General features: G+C 42.9%; 1 protein-coding gene and 1 pseudogene across 1 annotated transcript in view; one reads left to right on the top strand and one right to left on the bottom strand.

The window, feature by feature from the left end:
* PLCL1 (phospholipase C like 1 (inactive)) overlaps nt 1–18,263 on the bottom strand; it is a 298,233-nt gene that overhangs the window by 162,987 nt on the left and 116,983 nt on the right. The window lies entirely within an intron of this gene.
* Nucleotides 15,250–17,246, top strand: LOC112307996 (large ribosomal subunit protein eL6 pseudogene; annotated as a pseudogene).

The following is an 18,263-nucleotide window of genomic DNA, read 5'->3' as shown; positions in this document are numbered from 1 at the left end:
TTTCAATACTTTTTACCCTTTAAGTTAAAATGAATCATCATTATCACCTGTCAGGTTCTCCCATAATTGCCAAACAGGAAGGAGCAAGGAACCAGGGCATGTCGCAGAATGCCAAACGCAGCCCCCACGGTTCGTAAGCTTAAACGTGACACTCAGAGAGGTGTAGAGCTGCTCTCACTTACAAAGCACCCCCTTTCTAAGTATGTTCATACTTAAGCAAACAAGTGCTTCGAAAACTATTATTCTCAAGTGCACACATATTACATGATGCCACAGCATAACTGTAAATTATGCGTAGTTCTTGACACCCACTATGATGCTTCCTCATGAAAGAAACCACACAGATGCTGCAACACAATAGAGATTAAAATCTCCCCCCATCGTTTGAAGGAAACAGAAGGCAAGTCATCAGAGAAACTAAGCTGAGGCTCTCTGCAGGCCTTCCTGCTTTCAATGTCTATCCCAACAACAGAATTTGTGGTGTTTTCTTCTATTTCCAAAAGGCTTTGTGATCAGACACCAGCAAACAAACTTCCAATTATCAGGCATTAGAGAATTCCAGGTTTTAAGCTGAAACTAAACCTGCAGATTTATTTCTTTCAGTCACCTCATTCTAAGACCAAGAAAAATGAGGATCGAGGTCCTACAGCTGGAATGGCAAAGCGTAAGTCTATCTTTCCACTGTCCTCTTCACATTGTCTCTCACAAGCCTTCAATTCTAAATAACCATGTACTCAAATGATGGGGTGTCAGCCCCAGTATTGCATACTGGGTCACAGTCAAGGTAGAAAAATAAAAGACCAGCCATATGAGGTCTGTCCAGAGAAAGTCCAGCCATTGGTAATGTAATGATAACATTTTATGTGACATTGATGCAACCTGGCACCCGTGAACAATGACAACTTCACTGTACTAGTCCGTGGTGGTGGTAGACGCCATTGAGTGAGCATGTGTACTGTGTAGCCATTGCTTTAAAGTGACTGAGCGAGTACAGCAACAAATCTGCATCAAATTTTCCGTTAAGCTTGAACATTCCTCCATGGTAATTATTCAGATGATTTAGAAGGTTTTGGGGGACGATGCAATGAGTGCAGTGCAAGTAAAAGTGTGGCACAAATGCTTCAAAGATGGTCAAGAATCTGTTGAAAGTGACCCATGCTCTGGAAGGTCTGCAACAAACAGAACACCTGAGACTGTTGAACGTGTAAGGGTCGCAATCAACAAAGATCAGCAACTCACACTGCAAGAACTAGAAGCTATCTGGGTATTCCAGAAACTACTGTGTCCGAGATTTTAATGCAGGATCTTGGCATGAGACGTGTCCTTGCATAATTCATCCCACAGCTTCAGCTCCCAGAGCAGAAGAAACATCATACTGCAGTTGAGAGAATTGTGTAAGGTCCCAAGGTACCTACTTTGAAGGGGACTGAGGTGTCATTGTCCTGTGTACAATGTTTCTTGTATCTTGTACCTTCTTCAATAAGTGTCTATTTTTCATAGTACATGGCTATATACTTTCTGGAGAGACCTCGTACATACACAGGGCAAGACTGCCTCAGCTTTGTCCCATCATAGAGATGGGTATTGTTTCCAAATTGTGCACCAGTCAAGATTCAGGAAGCTTTACACTTCACTATGGTATTAGTGTCTACTTAGGAAGCTATCAAAATAGGACTTTTTTTTAAATCTCTGAAATACACAAAGTGTAGAAAAGATTTTAATCCATGTAGATTTGAATCAATTTTGTATGAAAATATCAATATTACTCTATTAATTAACCCACATGCCTCTAAAATGGAGTTGATGATGAGAGGTTGATTATTGATAAATTAATCAATAATGTAAGCAAGAGCATGATTTTGGTCACCTTTAGAGGTTTCAGTGTGAACTATCTCTGATATACCTATAGGACTCAGAATTGTAAGTCATTGAGAGACCCATAGGTTCTTGATCACCATAAAGTAACAAACACTTAATAATTCCCAATAACCCCCAGGAATTAGCCTCTGGTCAAAATGATAGACAAGCAGCCTGCATTCAGTCTGTGTGTGTCGTCTAGTGATTCTTGGTTGATAGCAAGACTTCTCCACAGCTGGGTTAATCGTGATGCCTGGTGAGCTGCCAGAAGCTTTACATTCCCTAGGATCACCATAGCAACCACTGCCCACTTCCCACCTAAGGCAGGTACGGAGGTAACTCACACAGGCAAAGAGCCTAGTGTGAAGGAAGCAGCGCGGGTCAGTGTTGTCTTAGTTACACCTTCTGAGCCATCTGACCGTAGCCAAGGGGCTTAACTGCCCTGTGCCTAGTTTTTCTCTGCTATAAAATAAGGAGAATAACATCTACCCCATAACATTGTTCTAAAGGTTGAATTCGAGGAGAGAACGTGTGAAAACCCCAGCAGTATCTCGCACATGGCAAAGTGCTATCACAAAAAGTCCTGTCCGCCTCTTCTTGCTATAGTTCCGTAAATCCACAAATAGCTCACTCCCATGAATTAAAAGGTAAGTACTAACTGGAAAGGGCAACAGAATAAGCCATTATCAAAGAATTTCACTTCAGCTGAAAGTAGTTTATCAAATCTTTAGCTGGTCACCAGGAGAATACTGACGGGCCTGGGAAGGTTTACGACAAGACATAAACTTTCACTACTTGGCTATATTGCTAATAAACAGCCTCAAGTGTATACTCCAAGGCAATCGATCACTCAATCAATCAGTAGGATTTCTACGGACACAAATCCATGTTGCTCAGTCATGTCCAACAACCAACCAGTTCAGAGTGTTATAAACCTCAGGATTAGTTTGATGACAACAGACTCTAGACTTTAATAAAAACATCTTTCCTGTGTACAGTGCCTGTGTTCGTCAGGATTCACACTGGTATGTGACAGACCCTGCTTAACCTATAGTGAGCAAAATGAAAATACCCAGAGAGCATAGTAAAGTGCCTGTTATTAAGGGACCAAACACGCAAACTGCAAGAAGTATGTATGCTCTCTCCACGACCGGGCCCTCTCAATAGGCTTCCCTCTGGGCAGCAAGCCCGGCTATCAGAAGCTCCCGGATTTCACATCTCGTAAACTCCCCAAAGGAACTGACTCTTTCCCAATTCACTGGAAAACTTCAGGAGAAGGACCGGCTTGCGTCAGATGCCCACTCCAGGCATCTGACTCCAGGCATCTGACCAGTCCGCTGCAGTCCAGGTAAGAAAAAGGATGGGAGCAGCGAAGGAACAGGGTCACGTAAGGAAGGAAGCAGCCACCACTGGAAGCTTGAGCCACTCCCAAAGGAAAGGCGCCGCTGTTCCCAGAAAAAGCTGAGGGAGGGGCTGAATAGACAACAATGGCAATTTATAAGCAATCTTCATTTCAACAGTCAGCATGGCATGAAAACATTATTTTTGTTCATTTTGTAAAGGAGCCTCCACCAAACTTAACTATGAGCCATAAATTTTATAGCTTATTCCAGTCAGGCAAACTATTGTATCCCTGACCTTTCAGCCCACCATTTCCACTACTCTTCCCACACCCAGGCTCTTAGCTGGAACACAATGAGCCTCCTAAGCAGCACCTTCTAGAGGAGAGAATACATTCACGACGACTGCCGAGCCAAGCTTCCCTTGTCCAGAGCAGCCCTCGGCCTTACAATCATGCCTACTAAATACTGAGCAAATTCCGAAGTAGCAAATTAGATGCAGGAGAAATATTTAAAAATTTTTAAAGTTATTTTATGTTAGCATTGGTAATTAATTCCTCCAGAAATGCCTACACCGACTTTGATATTTGCAGTATCCAAAGTATCTTCAAGGCACTGGTACTGGAGTTTAAATTACGGTTAATAATGAACCTTTTATTGCCTTCTTCCTTTCCTGAGTGACCTTTTTAATATTACTTGATATCTATAAACCCTTACTGTTTAAATCCATGCGACCGTGCAATAGTTGATCTTTGAAAAAACTCCCCACTCAGACTCGGGCTCAGAATCAGTCTCTCAGCGTGTTAGTCATATCTCATCTCCCTGTATGAGCGACCAGAGGTCTCACTGGGTTCAGGAGCTGGGTGGGGTTCAACAGGCCCCCAGGGGTGAAAGTGCACGGTCTCCCACAAGGTCACGGGAGCAACAGAAGGAGAACCAGACCCCAAACAAAAGGATACCAGAAAAAGGAGACCGTGCATTCTGAAAATCAGCTCAGCTGCTACTTTCACAGACCTCTCTCAGTTCTCCACCATCAGCAGGTCAGGCTTTCCCGAGTTCCCCACCCACTACCCAACTCGCATAAAGCATCCACGAAGATAAGAGACTTTGTCAATTATTCAAAGGGAGGCATAAAAGCAATTCACATGAAAGCAAACAGTTTCAAATTGAACACTGAACATCTTCCTTCTTAAATTATCTTCTGGCCATCCCATCACTAGATTATTTCCACAGGTCCCTTCACCCAGCTGTACAGCATCCACAAGTTCCTCTGACTCCTGTCCTTTCTCTGTTTACCTCCTTGGAGAGAGCTCAACAAACTCTCCTCTTTATGGCACAGTCTTGTCTTAACCCTTCTCCTCCACTACTTTGGGTCTAGCTGCCCACATATTCTCCAGTTTCACTGTATGCCCCTCAGTGAATTATCAACGTATTTTCAAAAATAGAGTTTTCTTCTTTTAAAAAGAACTTGGGTGACAGCTGTTAAGACTATGGACTTATCTTCTGGCTCCCATTACCGAAGATGGAGGTGGAATCATGGGTCCCGACATAGAGCTAATATGGAGAAACGAGTCTGGCTGGCTCTCCACTCCAGCGCATACAGATACAGCAGCCTGGACTAGGGAGAGATCCCACTGCTTGCTCCCAAGTCTGGGTATCAAAGTACAGTCTGGGAACAATTCTCAGCAGCTTCTCTGATCTCCCTATTCGTGGAACTGACTCTCCTTTCCAAAAACAAAGTCTGACTTTTGGTTCATCAGAAGAGGTACTTATAGGCAGGTGCTGATCACCTTTGAAATCTCAGGTAAATCAGTCGTGATCACACATTCCACACGGCACCAAGTTAGCTTATAGGAGCTCTTGCCCCTGAGCCCTCTCCCACCGTGGCCTGGCAGTCTCTGGCATGCACAGAAGCAGGGGACTTTCTGTGGAGTCAGGTTCAAAATCTCGTCTGCTTCTGCTGAAACCAGCAATGACAGTATCTCACAAAAAAGAGTAAAAAGGCAGAAATGTGTAACTAGAACCCAGGCAAGTCTTAGATCCTACTTACTATCCCTTTGCCCTGGGTGACACAAGGAACATACACCAAAAACCCTCTGCCCTTCTGGATTCAGAGGATTCACTTGACCAGTTAACTATCATAGTAACTGTATGATAACCTAATGAAGACATAATGTTTAACCACAGGATATTTTATGTCTTCTCTACAATGTGATCTAAATCCATATCACCCATCAAAATGATAAATGAGCTTGATATATGAAAGTGGCTTGACTCATTCATTCCTTGATTAATTCAACAAATATATATTGAGTGTCTACCACATGTTCACCAAAGCTCACAGGTTTGCCTCTAGAAATCTGGTTCATAACTGTTCTTAAAAGACATCTTAAAGTTAACATGTCCAAACTAAAAAATGTTTTCATGTCTCCCCAAACTTGTTTCTGCTCCAACGTTCTTAGTTAATGGTGTCACTTTTCATCCAGTTGAAAAGTGACTTTGGGAGAACCAAGATGGCGACGTAGGTAGACACACTGCGCCTCCTCGCACAACCAGAACTGACAGAGAATCGAACAGCAAGGGGGACCAACACCAAGGAAACAGAAAATAATCATTCATCCAGACTGGTAGGAGGGGCGGAGACGGCACTGGGGTGGAGAGGACTCGAGTGGCTGTGGCGGGACTGAGACTGGCGGAGTGTGGGACAAATGGCGCAGGCAGTCCGAGCACTAGCAGACCCTGCGGTCCCACATTTGCACAGATAAACCCAGAGGGCCGGACTCAGAGTGGCGGAGAGTGGGGCAGGCAGAGTGGCGGATAGCACATTGCGGCACCACATTCGCCCACAGATAAACCGGACAAACGGCGGGCAGAGAAGCAGACCTCTGCGCAACCCAGGGCTCCAGCTCGGGGAAATAAAGCCTCAAACCTCTGATTGAAAGCGCCCCTGGGGGTTGGGGCGGCAGCAGGAGAGACTCCCAGCCTCACAGGAGAGGTTGTTGGAGAGACCCACAGGGGCCTAGAGTGTGCACAGGCCCACTTACTCAGGAACCAGCACCAGAGGGGCCCAGTTTGATTGTGGGTAGCGGAGTGAAAGACTGAAATCCGGAGGAGAGTGAAGCGGGCGCCATTGCTCCCTCTCGGCCCCGCCCCCACGTACAGCATCACAGTGCAGTGACCAGCGTTACCCCGCCCTGGTGAACACCTAAGGCTCTGCCCCTTAAAGTAACAGAAGCGCCAAGACAAAAAAAAAAAAAAAAAAAAATGGCCCAAATGACAGAACACTTCAAAGCTCCAGAAAAAATACAACTAAGCGACGAAGAGATAGCCAACCTATCGGATGCACAGTTAAAGCACTGGTTATCAATATGCTCACAGACTTGGTTGAATCTATTCGAAAAACAGATGAAAAAATGAAGCCTATGCTAAGAGAAACAAAGGAAAATGTACAGGGAACCAATAGTGATGAGAAGGAAACTGGGACTCAAATCAATGGTATGGACCAGAAGGAAGAAACAAACATTCAACCAGAAAAGAATGAAGAAACAAGAACTTGGAAAAATGAGGAGAGGCTTAGGAACCTCCAGGACACCTTGAAACATCCGAATTATAGGGGTGCCAGAAGGAGAAGAGGAAGAACAAAAAACTGAAAACTTATTTGAACAAATAATGGAGAACTTCCCCGATCTGGCAAAGGAAATAGACTTCCGGGAAGTCCAGGAAGCTCAGAGAGTCCCAAAGAAGCTGGACCCAAGGAGGAACACAACAAGACACATCATAATTACATTACCCAAGATTAAACGCAAGGACCTACGTCCAAGATTACTGTATCCAGCAAAGCTATCATTTAGAATGGAAGGGAGGATAAAGTGCTTCTCAGATAAGGTCAAGTTGAAGAGGCTCATCATCACCAAGCCCTTATTATATGAAATGTTAAAGGGAGTTACCTAAGAAAAAGATCAAAAATAGGAACAGTAAAAATGACAACAAACTCACAGTTATTAACGACCACACATAAAACAAAAACGAGAGCAAACTAGGCAAACAACTAGAACATGAGGGTTGTCAATAAGGGAGTGGGAGGGGGAGAGGGGAGTAAAGGTACAGAGAATAAGTAGCATAGATGATAGGTGGAAAATAGACAGGGGGAGGGTAAAAATAGTGTAGGAAATGTAGAAGCCAAAGAACTTATAAGTATGACCCATGGACATGAACTATGGGGGGGGAATGTGGGAGGGAGGGGGTTGGGCAGGATGGAGTGGAGTGGGGGGGGGAAATGGGACAACTGTAATAGCATAATCAATAAATATATTAAAAAAATTATTTTAATAAAAAAAAAAAAAAAAAGAAAAGTGACTTTGGAATAATATTTGCGTCTGCACCACTCTCTCATCTCTCATCTCCAATCTATCAGCAAGTCCCTTCTGTTCAACCTCCCCCAAGATCCCCTCCACCATCCTGCCTCCTGGTTCTCACCACCACCACCACCTAAACTAATCCAACATCACTTTTAACGTGGACAATTGTAATATTCTCTAACTGCTCCCCCTGTTCACTCTTAACTACCTTACAAACTCCATCCTAGCAGACAGAAACCAAATCCAGTTATGTCCTCTATTGCTCAATGCTTCCCCATCATACTTGAAAGAAAATCTTAACTTTACTCAGCTGCAAAGGTCCTGTATCCATCATTCTCAGTCTTGACTGCTCATCGGAATCAGCTAAGAGGCTTTTTCCTAAGTGCCCCCCAGATTAATTCAATCAGACCCCAGGTGGGGTCTGGCATTGGTTTATTTTGTGTGCTTTCAGAGTAGAGAACCACTGCTCTCCATGGTCTGCCCTCTGCCCCTCTTTCTCTCCGGTTTCATCTGCTGCCCTTGTCCCTTCCACTTACTACGCAGCAGCCTCAATGGCCTCTTCCCTCTCTTCACACCACAGTTCCCCTGCCTTACCTGCAAAGCTCTTCTTCATTCTCACCCTCCACCCACCCCACCTCCACCACTGATCATCTTCACTCCATTGGTTCCTTCTCATCACTCAGGTCTCTATGCAAACACCACTGCTTGGAGAGGCTTTGTGGGACCTCCCTACATTTTATGCCAGTGGTTTTTTAAGTGTTTCTCTAGGGCAGCAATAGCAGACAACTTTTTAAAAATGTCAATTTACAGGCTCCACATCAGGTCCCTACTGAATCAGCAGCTCTCTGGAAGGAGCCCAGCAATCTGTGTTTTATTAAGTCCTATAGGTGATTCCATTGAACACTAAAGTTGAGAGGCACTATTATGTGTGTGTGTATGTAATTATATATGTATGTAATATTATATGTAATTATATACGCAATGTGTGCACTTACGTATATATTTACCTGACCATCCACATCCCTCTATTCTTTATTACCTTTTCTTTATTATCTTCTTCATAGAAGTCATTTGAAATTCTTATCTTTTAATTCTTATTTTGTTCATTGTCCTTACTCTCCTCAAATTTGGTTCCATAGAAACTTATGTCCACTCCTACATGCCCAACCATTAGAACAGTCCCTGACATACAGTAAGCGCTCAATAAACATCCAATGAATAAATGAACCCACAAACGCACCAATCTAACCCTGTCCTCCCCCAGAAGCTCAAAGGGTTTGCTTTGCTTTCCTCTAGAAACAGGGCCTCTGAGAAAGGCGTGAACAGGGTCTACAGACAATGGTCTCAGAAAACAAACATTGACAGTTTCGCTGACTAGCGGAACAGCCACACCCCAGCCAATTCTGGCTCTTTCAGAGAGAGACTTTTTAAATGTTGACCATGATTGGCTCATTTGAATATGAAGTGATTGCTACCTGTGACTAATGCATAGCTGGAAGGCACCATTCAATTTCCCCAAAGCCCGCCAGAGCATTTTTTCCAAGGCAACAAAACCGCAGGAGAAGAGCACTCAAGAGGGTATCTTGAAAGCAGAGATAAGGAAGAGGCTGCCTACTGAGGTCAGAAGCCAAGATAATTGTACCCACAAAGGATATTGTCCCTAGACTGGGGACTCTGGAATGTGTGTCTCTCCCCACCCTTCACCCCCACCACCATTTCCAATAAATGAAAAATATCTCTTACCTGATTTAAATGTCTTTAAATTTTAGTGAGGACCTTTGAATGTCATTACATACCATTTGTAACTTCTTCCTGCAGTTTCCTTTTAGGTCGTTTGCCATTTTGCCATTGGTTGGCAATTACATTTACTCGTGTCTATCATATGTGCTGTCAGAACTTGTCCCAGTTTCTGTTTCGCTCTCGACTTTGTTTTGATGAGCATTCCCTCAGTCAGAAGTTAACATTTCATTTTGTCAAATGTAGCAATCTTTTACTTTCAGGTTTTTTATTTTAATATCAATAAATAGAAAGCTTCCTCTACTCCAAATACATTAAATAGTCACCCATATCTCCTACCAGTATTGCTAGGGCTCTTTTTCTTTTTTTTAGGTTTAAATCTTTGATCCATCTGGAGTTCATTTTGGTATAAAGATTGCAGAGAAGTTCTAATTTTTTTCCAAATAATAAGTTCATTTGGGAAACACTGTAACCTCAGCATTTAGCAAACTAAAATTATACATGGTTGACACTCAATTCATGTCTGTTAAATCATCAGAAGGGTGATAAAGCTATAAAATAGCTATGGATCACAGACAACAACACATTCCAATAAAATGCGTGTTTAAGTACGACTTTAATGTGATACTTATGTGCATTTTAATAAGTAGACAGGTAATAAGAAGTACCAATTCAGTTATCACTAGTGCCAACAACAGTAGCAATAATAATTACTATTTAGGGAGCCGTGTGCTTCTCACACTGTATGTGCTTAAACATATTAACTCAGTCCTCATAACAAGCCTATGAGGAGTTTCTACTCAATCTTAATTTTGAAGATGAACACATAGAGCCACCGAGAGATGAAGAGACTTGCTCAAGGTCCCATGACTAGCAATCAGCAGAGTCACACTCTGGGACACAGGCACTGAGGGTCCTATTGCTTAACCACTGCTACCTTGTCTCGAAAAGCATTACTGATCACAAAATAAAAAGAGCAATAGGCTGTTTTTGCTATTAACATCTAAAAAGTGTACACATTTTATTGAAACATTCTGTATTTCTACTTTGATTACTGAACAAATATGCCCTCATCCCAACCTTCCCCAACAAAATACCTATCTCTGAGCTCAGTAATACCTATCTGTGGCTACAATATCTGATAGAGGAACTATGAGGATTGAGTACAAAGTAACTGAAAACTTCAATGAAATGAAGAGGTGACTGTCATCCAACATTTGAAGATGGAAAGCAGATGGAGGAAACATTTTAGCAGAGAGAAGAAAAACCAAGCCAATAACTGCAAGAAGCAAGACAATTTGCCCCCTGGAAGTGCTTAGGAGATGAAGACACTGAGTACTTTGGAAGATGAAATAAGAGCAGTTGCTAAAATCAAGGGGTTTTTTAGACACAATCATTGGTGGGTTTCATGAGGCTTTCACCAGCAACAGCCAACTCAGCAGTGGCCTCACATAGGTAGCTTGAAATCAACCATAGCAGGAGAACTACAGAAATTGACAAAGTGCTACACATCAGAGTTTTGTTTTGTTTTGATATTTCAAGAGAGCTAGTTGTTAAACATTTATCAGCATGCTATAGTTGCTAAGTCCTAACCTTCACTACCCACTAGAAATTGGAGGTTTATTCCCCAGAGAAAGTGCACCATGAGGGTTTCAGACTCAGCAGGCACAGCAGAAACAAAGGAGAGCGAGTAAGAGGTATGATACTGAAAACAGGGATAATATGTGGAAATCTGTATATGATCACAGAGTTTCTTCAACCCCAGAACATCAGGCTTCAGATTGCACTGTCCTAGCAGAAGACTGAGATTTCTTCTCTGGTGAAATTAAACTGCCCAAGAGAAAAGATTAATATGGCGATTTGGGGGGGGAGGGCAGCAGTCAATGAAAATTCTAGTGAACCTGTCTGATCATCCTACAGTGATTAGTCCATCCATACATGCAAAGTCTACGCTCGTCCCGTCAATAGCTCAGCTGGTACAGCAGAGGTCTATAGTTGATTTCCATACATGCAAAGTCTAAAAAATTCATTTCCCAAGCACCGTTTCTCAAGCAGCCACTAGGGGATATGCCCCGCCCAGACAAAGGAATAGACCAGGAAAGAAGAGGCTGTGAATTTTGGAAATAAAGGAGAGAGGTACAGGCATTCCCAGAGTGACAGCTGTGCCTCGGGCCTAGTGAACACAGCACACACGGGGGCAGGAGGCAGAGGCTCCAAGAAGCAGCAATGAGAAAGGGCTGGGGAACTGTCTGAGAGCCTGGCGTGCGGCACGTGTGCCGAGAGAGATTTTACAAAACTGTTAGAGGGTGCTGGAAGACATCGCCTTCAAAGAGAATTAAACAAAGGGGAAAATGAGGCAGTTACTCACTCCTGGAAAAAATGACAACCACAAAAACAAGAAATGCAGTTACACAGTAGGTAACAGTAGAAAACACTCACATAGTCATAAGGCACTGGGAAAAGATGTAACCAAAAATTTAAAAATACTAAACTACATAGAGAGAAAGTAAAATTTTTGACCTTGCAAGATAGACCGAATTTTTCAGTGCAGCTTTCTGGTATACACATTTCAGATCAGGGCATGCCCGGAAATCACAGCAGGTCATTTCCGACTTTGAACTTAAAGGAAGAGGAAGTATAAGTGAATAAAGATCTAATATACCCTAATAGGAAGTAAACGGACTAATCAAGAAGTGTACTATTTTCAAATAGTAACATAAATATCAGAACAAATAGTTAAAAACATTGAAATAGTTCTTCTGCATTAAACAGAAGAGACAATACCAGTGATACCAGCACCTAGAACAGTTGGCACATGGTAATTAGGTCATAAATATTAACTGAATTAATAAAAAAGAAATGGTTCTTATAGTAAGTGGAATGAGGCACTGAGTGGGGAGAAAAGAATATTGGGGTTTTGTATGCTTTATAGAAGTAGCTGACAATCATCTTCATGGACTGTTTTCATCATGATTTTTTAATTTAAATAATAAATAAAAGTTTATAAGTTATGGGCAACTCTAGAAAATATGGAATTTTCTGGTGTTCTAGTAATAAATGGCTTCCCACATTATAGCAACCAGAAAACTTTCCAGATTAGGTGAGGTCTGATTATGACGCCTTGCAGGAAATTGTCTGAGTGTTCATCGTTGGACCCGTAACCGCGGCCTCACTTCGTTATGGACCATTTGACAAGAGAACCTGTGAGGAGCGTGTCAACAGCAAACCAGGACCGAGTATCTTCTCACCTTATCTGTCGGCGGGGGGGGGGGGGCCGAATCTTTACTGGGGCACCACACTCACTCATCCAATGTTCATAACAGACAAACTCCGTGTGTCCTTTGTATGTTTGTAATTGTCTTCTTCTTAAAGAAGAAGAAATCCTTTTCTTTTCATCGTTCTCCTCATACTTCTTATTCCCTGCTTTGAAACACCAATCTAGTTGCTAGGAAAGAAAATGGATTTCATAATTAGAGAAAACCACTGAGGGGGCAGGTTTAGAGTGGAAAGTATCAGAGCCACCAACTTACTGGTGAGGAAGAAATAAATGGTTCTTTCTGGAAGTTTATTTAGTAGGGGAAAGACTGAGAAATTCAGTGAGCCCAGGGTGATAGAGGGAAGAATTTTCCAATAGGGGAAATCTGTGTTGTTCAAAGACTAAGAAAAAAGATCCAATTTAAAAAGGGGGTGGGGTGGAGAATGGTTAGGTGGTGGCGATATGAAGGGAACTAAAGGTGGAAAATGGAAAAAACTCCATTTTTGCTTTTCAGTTTCTTCTCTGACCAGCACCCCTTTCCTGTGAAATTCAAAGAAAGATGCTAGTTATCTACAGACATGCTTCCAAGATAAACAAAAGGAAATATTAAGGATGTTTCCTGGATGGTAAAAGAAAAGACCCAGTCGTTTTCTAGGGGGAAAGTTAGGACTGGGAACTTACAACCGTGGATGGAGCTGAGAAGAGTCATTCTCCAAGAGGGGATCGCCGGGAGTACCAGGCAGAGGCTGGCCTCACCACGCATCACCCAGGGAAGGGGCCAAACAGAAAGATCCCCCAGCCCCATCTGCAGAAACTCTGACCCAGTCGGTCCAGGATAAAACTGGGGTTCAATTTTTAGCAGGCTCCCCAGAAGATCTGTATCAGTAGTGAAGTTTGGAAGCCACTGGATATGGACTTCTAAGATACAATTTTTTTTTAATTCCAAATAGTATTAAAGGCACCAGAGAGGCCACAATGTAAAAGTTTGCAAGGAGACATATCTGCGAGGCTTTATTTTCTTGCAACAGCCGCAGGAAGAGAAAAAGGAAGTAGCATCCTGAAGGTTAATGAGTCACACAGTAGCTGGAAATCACAGCAGAATTAAGTTGCTGACCAAATCTCACCCTCTGGAGCCATGGTAGAATGATTCAAACCAAATACAAAACCCTATTTCTCTTATTTAATCAATTCTCTTTTTATTCAATACACCTTAAAATTTTTCTTGTGAAATTGGTACACAGGATTATTTGCAGTTATATATTCGGTATCGGTCTACACTACGTAGCGTGCACCGCTGTAAGTCTAGTCACCGTCCAACCCCTTACAATCCATTGTCAGCCGAAAGTAGCTCACTGCCTTCACTGAGAGCATACTACCGCGTCCCCTGGGGCCCCTGTGTCCCCTCTCAGTCTTCAGTGCGAAAACGAGGAAAACACATCCTTTGGTCCCTCCTCTGGGCACTTTGCTAGGGGACTTCTAGTGCTGCGCTCTTGGGTGTTTTTAAATAAAATATCTAAACTTGGTGATGTACTTAAACTGGACTAATCTGAGCCCTTGGAATTCTTGTATGGCTTTCAGCAAGACATGGGAACCCCACGAATTTAGAAAATGATTACTTAATGGAGAGATGTAATCATTGCCTTTTAAAAAGTTAAAAGCTCACATACTCAAATCTCTGTCAGAAATCAACAGAGAACAGACAAACAAACTCAGCTACTCTCCTCAAAATGTATACTTATCTCGTTTAAGTGATGTTTTTCTGACCTGAAATACTGCTTCTAAATCACTTTGATTAAAGTTACCTAGTTCAGACAAAATAGAAATCATAATATTTAAAAATAACTTGCTAAAAAATGAAATAGAAAACAGTATTAAGGCCCAACAGGAGAGCCAGTGTGCACAGCACAGTGGAAATGGCCTTTTGTCACTGAAACGAGAATGCTGTTTCCTCACCCAAGCGCGGCGTTTCTTTTCAGCCCGGAGAGTGAAGAAACGTACACATAATCAGTTTAAGCACATTACAATGCCAGCTGATCCGTGGCTTTATAAAATAATCTCTGACACAATACTGCATTCTGGGAGGCAGCCAGCTGTTGTCAAGCCTTAATGGAAAATGCCAGATAAGTAGCTTTACTTCAAAACACAGAAATTGGTCTGATTAAATCAATGAAATTCTATCAGATTTTTATGTCATCTGGAAAGGAAAATCTAGCCTCCTTCTCAAAGCTGAAAAACATCCTTCTTTAATCAGGAAATTTCCTTAGTGAAAGTTATGACACTTTGGTGAACTGAGTCATTAAAGTGTCAGTTACTTCATTTGCCTTCTGAGCGATATGCCCCAGTTCCTTCCATTCACTTTCATTAAGCCAAAAAAAACTGAGAGTCTCATGCAAAATAATACCACCAAACCCACACTTGACATTTGAAACCATACAACCTTAGAAGAATTATTCTATTTCATTGGCTACACACCTTTCATAAAAAGGAGCTATATTTCTTATAACAAAGAAAAAAGAGAAAGATAAAAAATATGCTTCCATTTATGGAGTTTAAGAAACACATCTGTAGGAGAGTGTTGTTCAACCCTAGCTACACATTTAAGTCACCTGTGAGCCATTGGAAACTAACAACACCCCATCCCACCCAGATCAAATGAAACCTCAGAGGGCAATGCCTAAGCATTGGTGTCTTTGGCCTTTTTAAAGCTACCCAGGTGCTTCTAATGCAGCAGCTTTGAAAATCCTACTTAGGACATTGACTCTCGAGTTTGTCTGCACACTGGTATCTCTTGGGGGTGGGGTTTAAAACCACTGATTCTTTGGTCCTGGTGTAGGCTGAACTGTGTTCCCCCAAAAGTCACATGTTGAAATCTACACCTAGTACCTCAGAATGTGACTCTATTTGGAGACGGGGTCTTTAAAGAGGTAAAACGAGGTCACTAGGGTGGGCCCTAACACTTCTGAGAATGGGAGTCCTTACAAGAAGAGGAGATTAGGACACAGACAGGTGCAGAGGGAAGATTCCGTGAAGAAACCGGGAGGAAAGAGCTGCCACCTGCGAGCCCAGGAGAGAGGCCTCAGACGAAACCAATCCCATGGACACCTGGATCTTGGATTTCCAGCCTCCGGAACTGTGAGAAAATAAATAAATAATCACGAGCCACCCAGACGCTGGTACTTTGTTCTGGCAGCCCCGGCAAACTAACACAGGCCCCACCCCCAGAAGTCGGACTTCACAGCATGGCTACAGCTGGGGATCAGGGCGGTCTCACGGCTCCTCGGGTGGTTTTAATGTGTGTCCAGGGTTAGGAGCCGCTGCTTTAGGAAGCCTGACGTCGGACTTCACCTGTGTTATACTTGATGTTAACTGGAGAGCACAGCTACTTACACTTTGTAATGTCTCCCTACCAAAGCTATTAAATGGATATAACCAAAAAATTGATATGGACAGGTTTTTTTTATTTTATTGAGGACTTTGCTCCACTCAGATAAGGATTCCCACAGAGGCTCAGAGATCCGAAGCCACAGCCTTAGTTCTTTTTCCCATCTTCAAGATGACGGTGAAAACAACAGAGAAGGCGGACACTAAGGAGAAGAAACATGAAGCCAACAAGGCTGACGCTGGTGGCAAGGCTGAGAAGGGTCACCGCAAGGCCAAGACGCCTAAAAGGGAGAAGCCCCACTGCAGCCGAAACCCTGTCCTCGTTGGAGGAATGGGCAGGTATTCACGGTCAGCTATGTATCCCCAAAAGGTCACGTACAAAAGGAAGTATTCAGCAGCTAAATCCAGGATTGAAAAGAAAAACAAGGAGAATGTTCTTGCTACTGTCACAAAACCAGTTGGTGACAACAAGAATGGTGGTACCCGAGTGGTTAAATTTTGCAAAATGCCTAGATGCCGCCCTACTAAAGATGTGCCTTCGAAGCTGTTGAGCCACGGCAAGAAGCCCTGTAGTCAGCGTGAGAAACCAGCCAGCACCACTCCCGGGACCATTCTGATCACCCTCCGGGGCGCCACAGAAGCAAGGGGGTGGTGTTCCTGAACCAGCTGAGCAGTGGCTTGCTGCTTGTGACTGCACTTCTGGCCCTTAATTGAGTTCCTCTGCGTAGAACACACCAGAAATTTGTCATCACCACCTCCACCCAATGGTATCAGTGGTGTGAAAATCCCCAAACAGCTCGCTGATGCTAACTTCAAGAAGCAGCAGCTGCGCAAGCCCAGACACAGAGGTGGGGGGGGCGGGGAATCTTCAACACCGAGAAGGAGAAATACGAGATGACAGAGCAACACGAGGTTGATCAGAAAGCCACGGACCTGCAAATCCTTCCAAAAATCAAAGGTGCTCCTCAGCTCCAAGGCTACCTCTGCTCTGTGTTTGCTCTCACAGATGGCCTTTATCCTCACAAAATAAAGTTCTAAATTTCTTTTGAAAAAAACTAATTAAATAACTTGCCTGTTTCAAAAAAGAAAAAATTCCCACAAGAGACAGTGCCATTGACCCTTTGTATCATCTCCGTTCCCACCCCCGTCAATGGAAGGCTTTCTTTTTCCTTATGCTAGTGACTGTATTTGTGTCCTATTGTTCCCAAGTATAGTTTCCAAATGTTCTCATTTCTATTCACCTCTTCAAATTATGGACTTTCATAGATTCAATGTTCATGTGGAGTGCAATAACTGTTTTATTTCTTTTTACCTATATGTGATGTTATGGCTTCTGAGTCACACAAACCTCAGATCCAATCAGCTCTACCACCAAATAGCTGTGTGACCTTCAGGAAGTTACGTAAATTCTCCAAGCTCCTAAGCAGTCCCCTAAAAGGACTAGGTGTTTGTTCCCTGGGCCCTTTCCCTCCCATCTGCTGATGGGGGATGATAAAAATGAAGTTCAGGGTTCAAAACAGAAACCACGTTTTGAAAACAGTAGAACAGCCCTCAACCTCCTGCCTAGCTTAGACTTTACATGGGAGAGATTTAGACGCCTGTCCCATCTCAAGCATTCTACCCCGAGATACACAGGACAGCAGCATAGCTTGTATCACATTCTAACCATCGTGTGAGGAGAGTGTGAGGAAAGGAAAGCGTGGAGGTCACAAGGTCAGTCAGGTTACTGCCGCCATGCGAGCACAGTGGCTTGGACTGACACAGCGGCCACGGAGGTGGAGTTGGTAAAGGTACGCTTTGGAAGCCAATCGATATGACTCGATGATGCCCTAAATATAGAGGGAGGTGTCAAAGATGGATCCCAAAGTTCTAAGAAGATAAAAACATTTACTTACTTATAAAGACTAGAAGAGAAGCATAGTTCTAGAGGAAGATCAAGAAATTTAAACATGTAAAACTTGAGATGTGACATGAAGCTGTCACATCTGGGTTGAAGGTATGAGTCTAAAGTTCAGACAGGTCTGTCCCAGGGGTAATTTGGAATGACTTCCCTATTCATCACCAGGCTTGGAATCATTGCCCAACCGACCCATCCCACGTGCAAAGTACAAAGGAGCATAGCCATCCAAACGCCATCTTAAATACTCAGGGAGCAGTCTGAGTCCCAAGTCAGCTATTCCTCTTCATGGAAAAATCATAATGATTTTTTTCCTTTGGTTTTGTTTTTATAGCCTTTTCTCTTCAGGACTAACTGACTTAAGTTTCTTTAATCCTATTATCAAACGCCTGATTAATTTCTATTTAATCTTTCATTGTAACTGTGTGTAGTTTGTG

The sequence above is a fragment of the Desmodus rotundus genome, chromosome 2, assembly GCF_022682495.2.
Source record: "Desmodus rotundus isolate HL8 chromosome 2, HLdesRot8A.1, whole genome shotgun sequence".
In the NCBI taxonomy this organism is placed as follows: domain Eukaryota; kingdom Metazoa; phylum Chordata; class Mammalia; order Chiroptera; family Phyllostomidae; genus Desmodus; species Desmodus rotundus.
This window is presented reverse-complemented; position numbering and strand designations above follow the sequence as displayed.